The sequence below is a fragment of the Phaenicophaeus curvirostris genome, chromosome 5 (assembly GCF_032191515.1).
Source record: "Phaenicophaeus curvirostris isolate KB17595 chromosome 5, BPBGC_Pcur_1.0, whole genome shotgun sequence".
In the NCBI taxonomy this organism is placed as follows: Eukaryota; Metazoa; Chordata; class Aves; order Cuculiformes; family Cuculidae; genus Phaenicophaeus; species Phaenicophaeus curvirostris.
The window spans coordinates 15063159-15076316 of NC_091396.1; the positions used below are offsets into that span (position 1 = coordinate 15063159).

Sequence of the window (13158 nt, forward strand, 5' to 3'; positions counted from 1 at the left end):
GTTCAAATAAGGTCAGGACAGTTTAAGATGGGATACCTAACAATTATATGCAATTTTATTTTTCAAAGGTAATAGTAGCAAATTTCATACATTTTATCAGTTTCATAAGAATTCAATATATTTTGGAAGCTCTGTTGTGAAATAAGGAAAAAGATTAGAAAATAAAACCAGAAAAGGGGTTTAGAGATATAGTATAGGAGGGCAGAACATGCTGGAAACCCTGACCTAAGGAAATTAGCCTTTGTTTGAGGAGTACATGACGGACCTTGGGATGAACTTTCATTATGGACAGAAGGAAGAGGAATAAAAAAAATAAATTTGTTGCACAGATGACTGGGACATAACACTGCAAAAATAAACAGAGAAATCATAAGGAAACCTTTTTTTTTTCCTTTCTGGAAAACTATGACTTTGGGGTTTGGACATGCTAAGAAAAATATAAAACATGACAGTTCTATTCACTAACAGAAATGTTTTTCCTGGTAAACTCTGCTATTTATTTAAATAATACTGGAATAACTTTACTTGCTGTAAAATTTCTATTATATGTGCTGTGGAAATTGTGATAAAGCATTGAAGTAAATCTATTTCAAATTTATAGTTAATTTCATTCTGTGTGTGTTTGAAGAAAAAACTTTTAAAGATCACCAAAGTTACAACAACTAAATTTATTGTTGAGTATCACATCAGTGGTACTCCTAGAGGCTTCTCTTCATGAGAAGAAACCCTAAACAACATTTTCTAACACATTGGATTGCTTCCCAGGGATGTGATGGCCTACAGAGGCAGTGCTGAACAAAACAGGCTGGAATAGTAAGTCAGTAAACAACCCTGTTCAGAGGATGGTCACAAATAAGTGCAACTTTGTTTAATAAAGGCAAATTATAGTTTTGTTCTTCAGAAGGTGCATTACCTTTCTCTCCTGTTCCACCTGACTAAACTGGTGGTATCTCTTCTGTCACCTGACTGAGTGGTTGGCTGGAAATAATGGAACAAAACAATCCACTATTGTTACAAGAGACAATGACCTTTCATGTCCTTGGAGCTTGCCATGACCTTTCATCTTTCCTATCCTCCAATGGTCTCTCCTAACAACTAAAACTACACCCCTTTAGGCTGAATTCCAGATTGTCATAAAAAGCCCCGTCCTTTCAAAACAAAACCAATTTTTACACCAAGGTGGAGGAGAAACACAGGTCCATTGTTCCCGCACAGATGGAAGTTCGAGTTACTAAGGCAACAGCTCTAATCCCCCTTTTTACCACCTTTTTCACATCATTGGTCTATCAAGTGTGCTACCTTTTAACTCATAAGCTCAAAAGCTGGTAGTCTAACTGACTGCCCTAATTAGCTACGATTTTCACAGTACAGACAACATGATGAGCTAATCGAAATTTGCAAAATAATGACGTACCTCCAGCAAATATTCCTCCTCCTGAGGCCCAGTCTTAGAATAACAATAATGAGACCATTATTAGAGGAGGGCATTAAAATGCTGCACTGCTGCTAAACAGAGAACTTAATTGTTCTGGTCTTGTCCATTGAATCAACAAGCTATTGTTGTGGACTTGAAAAATAAAGGACTGGAGAATGGGTGCCATAATGATTGGTCTGTGCTGCCATACCAGCACTCTGTAGAATTGTTTTCCTTTTGAAACTCTTGATGGACTAGTAGTTTTGTTTAAAAGTAATATAAAAGGCAATTGTCTGGATAAAAAGTCCTATTTATTGAAATCTTTAGAAGCAGTTGCATGGATTTGTTCATGACCCCCAAGATAAGAACATAGGGACCATAATAATGCTATTTGTAGAGACCACGGCTTGCAGTGACACAAGATAACACTGTCCTGTCTAGCTGTCTAGCTCCTGCAAAAGGAAGGAAGGCATTTCCTTTGCAGACAGAAATCATGACAGAAGGTCAAATAGTGGACAGACCCAATTCATCTGTCAAAAGGACAATTTTTTATTAAAAAGAAAAAAAAAGGTAATTTGGTAATCATTTAGACTTCTGGGTTTTGATCAAACTGATGCAGGTGTGCTAAGTAAGTCACAACAAAGGACTTTGGTTAGTTGGTTAGTTATTAGATGTTATGGACATTGTATTTTGTCTATTTTGTAGAATTACACCCTAAACTTTGTACTTGGGAAACTGAATAATATAAACAATTGGAAACAATAGAATCTGAGCTCGCAAAAGTACCCATTAGTACTTAGCTATTTATTTAAATGGGGAAAAGTTTGGGGGTTTATTTTTTGTTATTCTTACAAAAGTATTGTAAACCTAAATGTGAAAAAAATGTGAAAAGGAAAAAAAAAAGTGGGGAAGAAAATTTAAAAGTTAAAGGTTAACTCAAAAGGCATTTTCAGCACTTCTCAGAACCGTTCACATAATGTAAAGTCGTCTTGCATGTACTCACAGAACACATTTTCTCTAAACTCAGGGTCATTTCTTTTGTAAATTGAAAAATACCTAATATAAAGCAGTATTAAATTGTAAATAAGACCTTGCTTCATCCAATCTATGCTTTGCTTCATTTATCTTCATCTTGTTAGGCTAAATTAATTAACAATCTCTGTGTTGCACACTTTCTCTTTTCATTACATCAAATAATGGCCTGGATATGGGAGAAAACCCTCACCACAGGGATCTTGAAATACTACCTTGAGGAAGAGTCGCTTACATATGTATTGCTTTAGCAATATTAACTAGCTAGATATTACGACATCTATTAAAAGGATTCTTCATCACTTTAAAATAATTATCCTGATTTTTTGAGAAATAAAAAATGTTTTTTAAAAATCAGAGGCATGCAATAGATCATATTTACAATTTATTAGCCACATGTACTAAAAAAATGCAAGTCCCTAAATTCATCAATAGTTTTACTCAATGTTTTATGTCATTTAAAAAAACTGCACTTGAACACAATTTCTGGCCAACTATGTATACAATCTCAAACATATGAATGTGTCAAATTACTCAAACCAAGTTGCTGCGCAATTTGTCTGTGAATATTCTGTATATAATTAATTGGACGACTGGGACAGTGTCACTGGTAAATCTGGTTATTTTAATACTGTAATGGGGAGCAATGTGCTAAACTGTTAGGCAAGTTTTCCTCCTTTAACCTACATTATGGCATCTAGAGCAAAAGGACAAAACAGTAAAGCCCTTTTTAATCTCACCCTGATCAAACAACCCTCTTTCTCCAATCACAGCTTTGTGCGTGATATCTTTCTGCTAGTGTTTCTTATTTAATTAAAACAGACACTGACAGAAGGACATGGATTAGGACTGTAATGATGCATTTACTTAGATTAATCGGAGGCTCCTTTTGGAATAATGGCTTAAACAAAGAACAAAAGGAAATTGTTATGAAACAGCCTTTTATCCCAGGCAAAGGTCACATTATGGGTTTTTTAATTTTGTCAGCCTCTGTTATATTGGGCCTTGCTACTGGAACATGAGAAGTGCTTCTCTCCCCCTCTCCCCTGAGCCAAGCCAGTTATTATAATACAGCCATTAAAGCTGCAAATTGAAATGTCTGATTTTAAAACAGGTTGCTTAGCTTTCAAAATCCTCTAATTAGCATGTTGTGCATTGTTGTGAAGGAAAGAAACCTAAAATGCTAATGACCTGCTGCCAGGTGACCACACTGCTGTGCAAAATAATACAGACTCTTTCAAGTAGTATTAATAATAATAATAGCCAGCTCTTATGAATTACCCAACTCCAGACCTACTCTGCACTACATGTGCTTAAAGAAACAAGCGTGCATCCAGCCAAAGATCAGAGTTCAGTAATCAGCAAAGGATATTGTTGTATGTTAACTGGAAAGAAGTCTGCCTATTCAGACAGAGTAAGGAAAAACATGTGAAAACACCATGGGCCAGGTGACACTTGGACCAGCCACAGAACATAAAATTCTTACCCTCTCACACAGAAACTACAGATCCACTTCTGTAAATCACAGAATCATAGAATGGTTTCGGTTGGAAAGGACCTTAAAGATCACCTAGTTCCAACACCCCTGCCATGGGCAGGGACACTCCCCACTAGATCAGGCTGCCCAAAAGAACTAGCCCCTACTTTATGTGATAAATTCCACTTCTCCGATTTGTTCATAAAAAAGTACCAATGCCTTAAACGACCGCAAATACAGGTATATTTTTGTCCTTTGCCAGCTCACCATTCATTGTAATACACTTGTTGAATACATAAAATTAAGCTAGAGCTGCCAAAACTCAGAATTTTTCCACTTCTGATATTTTCTTAAAATATGCCACAAGAGAAAGTCTGATAATTCAGCTTCAAAGGCTTATACCAAATACAAAACATTTTCTTAAACCTCATGGTACTTGAAGCTCTGGGGTTTATGACTACTAGAGTTTTAGCAAAGTTACTCACTTTACAAAAGGTCTGAAAAGAGAAGAAGCCTCACTGTGACAAAATGCATCATAAGAGACTTCCTTTTTTGAAATCATAGTTAGAAAAATATTCAATAGTCTTCTACACCACCTAAACTCTACACAGACCAAGTCCTTCTCCAGTCACAGAGCCCACATCTCTGGCAAGTAGAAACGTCACACATGTGACTAGAGGCACACAGTTCGATACCAACAAAGAAGTTAAACCTTGCTGATAGTGCCAATATTTGGTCCAAACAACAGCAATAGTGACTACTGTTCAGTACCACAAAGAATACCTTCCTGAAAAGTCCAAAATAATTACCTGGGCAGTCAAGACTAACTCCACTTGACTTAGTTTTTATTAACAGTTAAGAAAAAACATTTTCTCTGTAACTTGATGTCTTCACCATAAAGACCCTGGTCCAACTCCCTCCAAAGATGCCAGTACAGCATGGCAACTTTCTCCAAAGTCATAGTAGTAGGAAGTTGGATAAGGTGTTGGGAAGCTGTGCTGGCCTCAATGCCCGTTTACTCACAGAATTCTCTCACCCTTCAAGTGATTCCTAATTGACCAGTAAGGGACTGCAAAGGGGATTTTCTATTTTTAATCCCTTATTGCATTACGTTTTACTTAAATGTCCACCAGTCCAGAGACAAGAACTATGTGATTCCAAATCCCAATACCTCCAAAAACACTACTCAGTGGAAAGTACAACTCAATTCCTCTCCAGATAAATTACAAACCAGCCAGGTTCAGCTAATTATCATACATAAAGGACCATAGCTTGGTTTCATTTGAAACCCATGTGCTAACACTTTGTATTGCTTGTGTCTGTTTAACACAGTACAGGTCAGATTCTGTCATGTTGTTGCCACTACAGTCCCTCACAAAATAATCCTGATCCTGAAAAGAATTCAACAACTTGCACTTGAAAATATTAACACAATTACAAGCAAGTCACTGAAATAACCTGCATAAAAAAGGAAAACACACTTATTTGCAAAGGCAGTAATTTCAGTTTACTTAACACTCAAACACCCAAGCTGTTTAAAAGCTGGTAAATGAAATGTTATTAAACTTAACTATGTAGTAGTATTCTAGCTAGTTAAAAATAAACTGAACTTCACAATAGTCTTCTACCATTTTGAGATATCACTGTCATTTCTTTATTCACTCATTGATTTATTTATTTACTTAAGCTTAACTTCTCTTCTGCCAAGATAATCACACCTTAAGAGATGAGAACCTGTTTTCACAGATACATGTATCTTCCACTAGTGATCTTTGACTGCCTTTTAGTTGTTATTTTTTCCTGAATAAAACCACCTCTGCAAGACAGAAATTACAGTGGTAAGTTTATTCATTAAAAATTATACTAACATCTAATAAAAAACCAGACTTTGCACAAAGTGATAGGTGGTTCTATCCTTTACCACTCAGTCAGGAAATTCCCATTATTTTCATTTGTGGCTATGCACATACTAATATTGTAGAATTCATCCTAACTGTGTATTCAAAAGGCATCTTGTGATAGCTGCTGCACTGATATGCACAATGCAAATACATTGTTTCCCAAAAATTCTAGTTTTTCCTTAAATATATGAAACACACCAATCCTCTTTTAGTGAGCAAGTAATAAAGCCTGCATTATTATCCTACACAGAATGTGAATTCATGCTTTGAGATCAGAGCTGCTTAGACAGCAAATCATCTGCATAATTTCACATTTAGCAGGTAGAGAGCTGTCCAGGTACAGTCTGTAGACAGTCAGCATTAGAACAATCAGTGCCTACATCAATACAGTACTTTGTGTCCTGTGGTTTTTGCTGAATATCCATGTAGTACATAGAAATACATGGAAAAGAACAACAGTAATCCAATAATCTACTAAGACTTCAACACAGGAGTCTGACAAAAGTCAGGCTGGCATAGCAGCAGCTAATGGCATGGTGTGGTGGAAACATTAATAAAGTAGTCAAATACTCAGTAATCATGCTGGTTTGGTGTAGAATAAGACACTGATTGGGCTTTGATACATTATGAGTTCAACTGGGCCCATTAAAGTATATCTCTGAGTAACTATAGTGCTCTGTCATGTTGATCTCAGAAACTCTGGTGGCCAATACAGAACAGAAAAGTCAATTTATAATACTTTTTCATTTCTTTGAACATAATTTTCACACACCAAGTTGCAATACATTCTGCACTGATGTATAGCATAATAAAACGTATTTCAAGGAAAAGAAATAAAGACATTGATATTTCATGCATAATAATGTAAGCAAATTTGACCTAAATAACATGAAAAAAAGTAAGCTCCTTCTGCATATGTTTTTTTTTACTCAAGTAGCCTCACAAATAAGTTTATGCAGTGTTTATATATATATACACACACAATTGAATCTGTATAAGGAAATATATATATAATAGAACCTATATAACAGTCATAAAATGAAACCCAATCCTGTTCTGCAAATTACCAGCTTGTGTCCCCAGCCACTAGTGCTGATTATACAGGACAGCAATCTATCTTCATATACTGTTAATCAAGAATAGTTCTCTCTTTCCATGTGTCCTTCTCTACAGGTTCTCCACATCCTATTCCACCTGGTTGGTCCATACTGACATCACTGTATGCACAGCTATATAGATCTGTCAGATGAGAGGAAGCAGAGCTGCCTGGTCTTTGGATTTCCAGAGGACTCTATTTGGGCATAAAAAGTAATGTCTCTTTTTCAGCTGTATGAACTACAAGATCAAGCAACTTACATATTTGAATTCAAGTCACTTATCAGATTACCATGTTCACAATTAGAAATTCTTAGTACTATTTAACTCTTCTTGCAATCCTAGACATCCCATCTTATTCCAAAACTTCACTCCCATTTGATTTGTCATATAAGATCTGAAATGGTGTTCAAATCCCTTAAAAATTTCTTATTTGCTTTTGGAACTGTTACCCCTGCAAACATGCCGTTGAACTATTGACATAACACCTTAAATTTTCTTTGCAATTGGATCTTCATATTTTCATATCTTCTATTTTTTTTAGTCCTGAAGATAAACTAGATAAATGGTAGAACAAAATCCACACAAGCAGCCAACTCCACTCTTCTGGCTATTATCACTTGATTTCAATAAATAATAGGGCTATTATATTCCAAACTGTCTTCTACAAGAGAATACTGATCTACGCAATTCATCACAGATTTCACAGTGAGTGTAAGAAAATAGGTTGATAAACTGCTTCATACTATATGCAATCCAAGTGCAGGTAATATACTCAGTGAGCATTTAAAAAATATTTTTGTGTCCTAGAGTGCAAAAGTAGCCTGCACAAATTATGTGAAAATTTCACCCCAACAAGTGAGAAGAAAATTATCCATATGCAAATTTGGCTTGCATCTCACTTCAAAAACACAGGGTAGGTTTCAAGAGAAACTGGGCCAAATGTAACTATTAAACAATTTCAGTTTGCTGGTGAATCCAACATGAAATAGCTCATACATGAAAGACGTCATACATATATAATTAGTATCACAAACAGACACAAAAGATAGCCATGTGGTGAGCTTCAATACCTCCTCAAAAAATAATTTACTAGGCATCTTTCAGCATTTAACTTACAATTTTTCCCATTAGTCAAAATTTTTCAATCGGCATTGCCTAATGAAGAAGGTAGACAGAAAAGTAAGGCATATTTTTCACTGAGTATGTGACATGCTAATTACCTTTTCATGCCTCATTTTACCTGTGTGTAAAACAGGAGGGAAAAAACTTTATAAATCACCTTTCTAAACTGCTTTGAAATCTACTGATAAAAAGAGGGAATGAGGGAAAGAAACTGAATCTCTAAGCAGTCTGAAGCAGGTATCACTTAAAAACAAAACCAAAACAAGCTAACACAAAGGTTTGGTGAGTTTCAGTTTGCTTTCTATTTTCCTTTCTCTAAAGCTGGTCCTTTCAATATCCAATCAACCAGTCATACCACTGCATTGTTTCATTATAAGGTGGATAAGAACAGACAAATTAATCAAGTCAGTACAGTGAGTGCACTTTGTTTACGTGCTATATCCGGTACATATCTTTCCTAGGTTCAGTCTGAAATCCAGCTCCAGCTGCAACAGCTTTCAGGCTGACAAATCTTTCTGGATCTGTGCCACACAGTGTTTCAGACCTGGAAGGTGCTGCAAGCAGGCACTTTCACTACACTTCTTAAAACCCCATATATCAAATTTTCACACATTAAGTATCCCTTCAAAGGTATACCTGTCGTAGTTTAATGATATGCAGCATCCAATCTTTGGGCATTCATTTCTTCTGCCCATATAATTGTCAGGACTTAAATCTTTCATTTCTAAAGAGTGGAATTAAAATATATAACCTATTAAAAACAGGATACTCTTAACTATAGTATAGACACTCATTTATAGTTCATTCTTAAAGAGCTTAGGGTAATAGATTTCGAAAATGTGTTATTTTTGGTATACATTAATATTTTGGAGTATATCTAAATCTTTACAATATTTTCACTGCTGACACAGCTGGAAATTGTCACACTGATGGAAACTAAAGCAGTTTAGTGTGCAAAATAATGCAAATCAGTTGAACCATGTAGATTTTTTAATTATTGTAATCAATTCAGTGTCCCACCAAGGTAACTTAGCATGGTTATAAAAGTCTTCCTCGTAATCACAGAGAATGAGCTATACAACTACCTGGTTTCTTCAACATTTGTGAAAAATATTATTATCATAGAACCATAGAATAATCAAGTTGGAAGAGACCCACCGGATCATTGAGTCCAACCATTCCTATCAAACACTAAACCATGCCCCTTAGCACCTCATCCACCCGTGCCTATTATCCCAAATAGGTCTTGAAAACACAGATTTCCTGACTTTTCATATATATATATTTAATGTTTTATATATATGTGTGTACATATTCATGTATGCATATTCATGTATATACATAGCTATATATACCTGCATGTACAGTTACATTTAAGCAAAATCATTAGGTTGTGTTCCCAGCCTTTTCTTCAAAGTCCACCAGTTAGACCAGATGGAAATACATAGCCATTTCTCAGCTCTGGTATCTGGAAGAGGACATCACAAGGTTCAGGACAGAGCAGCTGCCACAGGTGAGCAGCCTTAGGGAATAAATGCATCAGCAAGAGAGGAGGAAGCAAAACTAGAGGGAGGAGAATGAGAACAGCAATAGCTTGCGATACTCCCTACAACAGCTCAGGGACTCCCTACAAACCCCAGGAACTTCTTCCTAGCATCTGTATTTGATAGGAAACATTGGCAAGCACTTCCTTCCAACAGACTATTTCAGATTAGGAAAAGGAATGTGAGAAACGAAAGAGTTAAATGCATAAATTTATGTAAAGGTTTAAGATTACCACAGACAGAGTTTATATTTTAAATCATAAGGAGATAGTGTTTTCCTTTATTTTTTTCCCTCCAAGCCTGCACCTTTTGTCGTAATGAAATGCACAGTCTGTCCTCACTTGGTAAAATATTTGTGTTGCTATACGCTTAAATGTTTTTTTTCATTGTCTTTTAAAATAGCCTCCCACCCACATTTCTCTAAACAGCAGCCCATCAATACTTGTAACTTGTACAAGCTAAGCAGTAGTCTCCTCTTACCCCCACTAAAAGGGTCCTTTCCTTATTTCATCAGCCAGAACACATGAGGAAATAATAGGACTTCAAAAATAATGGGGTACATCTGAAAGGAATTCCGATTCCATAACACTCCCATACTCCGCTATAACTCACAGTATCCAATCAGCATTCGGCATAGTAGTTTTAGCATGGGCAAGTACAGAAGATGAAGGCAATGTTATTTCTTTTACACAATGACACTCATAATGCCATTGTATGCTCTTTTTCCTCTATTTTCATTCTTCCCGATTCTTTCTGTGAAATATGAAGAACTCACAAGCATGATTATCAAATTTATGGTGTGTGCTTGCCACACCGCACATTATAGTCTCACAGTTGTTTGCCCTGCAGTGTGAAAGATTTGCGTTGCGTTTAAATGGGAGAGATCTATATAAACTATAGTTAAAATATTATTACATTTCTATGTTTTTCTATATGAACTAGTAAAAAAAAATAATTTTTTATTCCACTTTAGGGCAACATTTTACTACAATTAAATGAAAAGGTTTAGCTCCGCTACTTCTTTCAAAAGAGTGATGACCAAAAATACACAATCGTAGGAAACATAACTGGAAGACAATAAAGAAAATCTTTCTAGTTCCTTAAGAGGCAATATCAGAATCAAATACATCTTGTTGATATTTAAAACCTGAATATACTCCCTTCTGAAATTCTTTCATCTGCATGCACAATTTATACAGGAGCTTTGAGAGAGAAAAGAATGAAGTGCTTGTCTTTAATCCCGAGGGGTTTTTATGCGGTGTTGTTTTTGTTGGGTTTTTTAATTCATTATACTCTCCCTTCCCATCACTGGTGACCATCACTGCAGCACCATACCTCCAGCTGTGAGCTTGAACATACAGCTCCCTGAAGCCAAAACAAGTGCTACTTTTCTGATTTAAAACAAGGAACACTGGAAGGCGGGGGGGGGGGGGGGCGTCATTTAAGATTAAGCTTCCATTCCTTTTGAATTTCAGTGTCACCTCTAAATGGATTATACGGCACAGCAACCCAGACAATAAGGAAAAGCTGCAGAAATTAAGATTACAGAAAATTATCAGCTCTTTTAGCAGCAAATTAATAGTGTCACCTTCAGAGGGAAAAACTCTTTAAAACAGGTTTTACACGAAATATTTGATAAACCATTCACTTAATTTGTAAGGTTTCAACGTTACAAAGCAGAAGATGAGATCTTATGTACCTGACATTACCCCTTCTTAGGGAGGACTATCACCTAAGAGGGAAGGAATTCTCTCTTGCAGGAATCCAGTGCACACTGGACGCAGACAGACAGAAGGACAGATAGAAAGAAGGCATTGAAGAGGTTAAATATCAACAAGTAAAAGGATAGAAGACTACCTGGCAGTTGTGCCACAGTTACATAAAAAGAATGTAAAAGGGAACAATTTTTTTCTCCTCATGAAGTCCAGAGCACACATTTTATTACAGTGAGCACTGACTTATTTTTCCAATACTCAGCCTGAGACAACAGCAGCTGACTACAAGCTCGGCAAAGGAGTCTAAAATTAGTATTTTAAAAAGTCGTTTTCTTCTCATAAAATTTGTACATTAAAACTGACATTTTAAAAGGTTACTTCTGTAGAGAGGAACTAGCAACTATCAGATTCTAAAAACACCAATCAAATATAAACGTGTTTCAAAGCAAACTTCGGTTAGTGCAGAGAAATGGCCGTGCCAAACAGTGGCCCAGAGCAGGGGAAAGCCTTAAGAAAAATTATAAATTTGTATCTACAAGGTATAGTCTTATTGCATCAAAGCTGTAGTTTGGATCTCATAGTACTAACTGCCAAATGGTCTGCATTATTCCACATTGTTAGCCATAGAAAGTGGATTTCCTACCACTTCAAACAAATCATCAATTCCAATTGTGATAGAGCCAGAGAAAAAGCTTTCTTTTAAAGCTGGCCTGTTTCTTTTTTTTTTTTGCTCTGCTATAGAACACACCTTATTCCATGCAGAATTTTATACACTTTTTGGGCATGAAAAATGCAGCTACTCATTAACATGTCCACAAGAGTATTAAAATTACATTTACTCCTGTCTTTTATGTGTAAGTTGTTTTATCTGTTACATACAGCTGTAAGTAGAAGAGACAAGTTAGTCCAAGGACATAATGTCTTTCAGGCTCTATAGCACTTAGCAGGTTACCAGGCCTCCAAGGCCTAACAGATTTAACCAAGACTTTTCACACAATCAGGTAAAGAGAGCTAGGCCAGTCAGCAGATGTCCCATTCAGATAACAAAGAGAATATTTTAGTGACAATGTGAGAAAACAACAGTAAAAATGGTAGAGAAACCCACTGAACCGTGGTGCTCTTTTTTCTTTACTAAGAACCGTCAACTGGAGTTTGACAATGACATACATTTGCTGTAGTCTTCAGTAAAGGGAAAGTCAGTCATATAAGCTTTGTCACAAGAGGTCTGAATAATTATTATAAGAACAGACTACAACAATGCTGGACAATTTTCTCTATTTGGATTTCCTCTTCGGATTTAGAATGAATTCATAGATGAACTGTTAAAACATCAGGCTAATAGTTGAAAGATTCTTGTCATGTGTGTCACCACTAAATTGACTTACAACAAAATGTTGCTGCATTTGTACCTTCGGTTTCACCTCAACATAATGTAAGTGTTTAATGTCCTCTAGTCTAAGTTAGCAATATTAAAACTTGCAAACAAGAAAAGGCTATTAGTACCCAAAATGGCTACAGTCAGTTTCAAACCAATGAAGCACTGTGGTGCGAACAAAGCCAGTTTTAGCATTTGTTAAGGTCACTTCAGTTCTTCAAGTGGCTCTTCTTAGAGCCCATTACCCATTGCTGAGCTAAATATGCTCAGCAAACCATAATAATGATGGAGATAACCCATCTGAAGAAACCAATTTGGGGTGTGGTTTTGAATTTGAATCAGGGAAAAGATGACTACATACCACCCCATGCTCTCGTTCTCCTCTAAGGACAAGTTTAAATAAAGAAGAATACTTTTCAGTTATCTCGGACCACATTTCAATGGCAAGGAATGCAAGAAGTTTACAGAGAAGACCGTTAA

At 36.0% G+C, this 13158-nt stretch overlaps 1 protein-coding gene across 13 annotated transcripts in view; it reads right to left on the reverse strand.

The window, feature by feature from the left end:
- The window catches only part of SOX6 (SRY-box transcription factor 6), a 375864-nt gene that overhangs the window by 268898 nt on the left and 93808 nt on the right, over positions 1-13158 (reverse strand). The gene's annotated exons all lie outside the window — the stretch shown is intronic.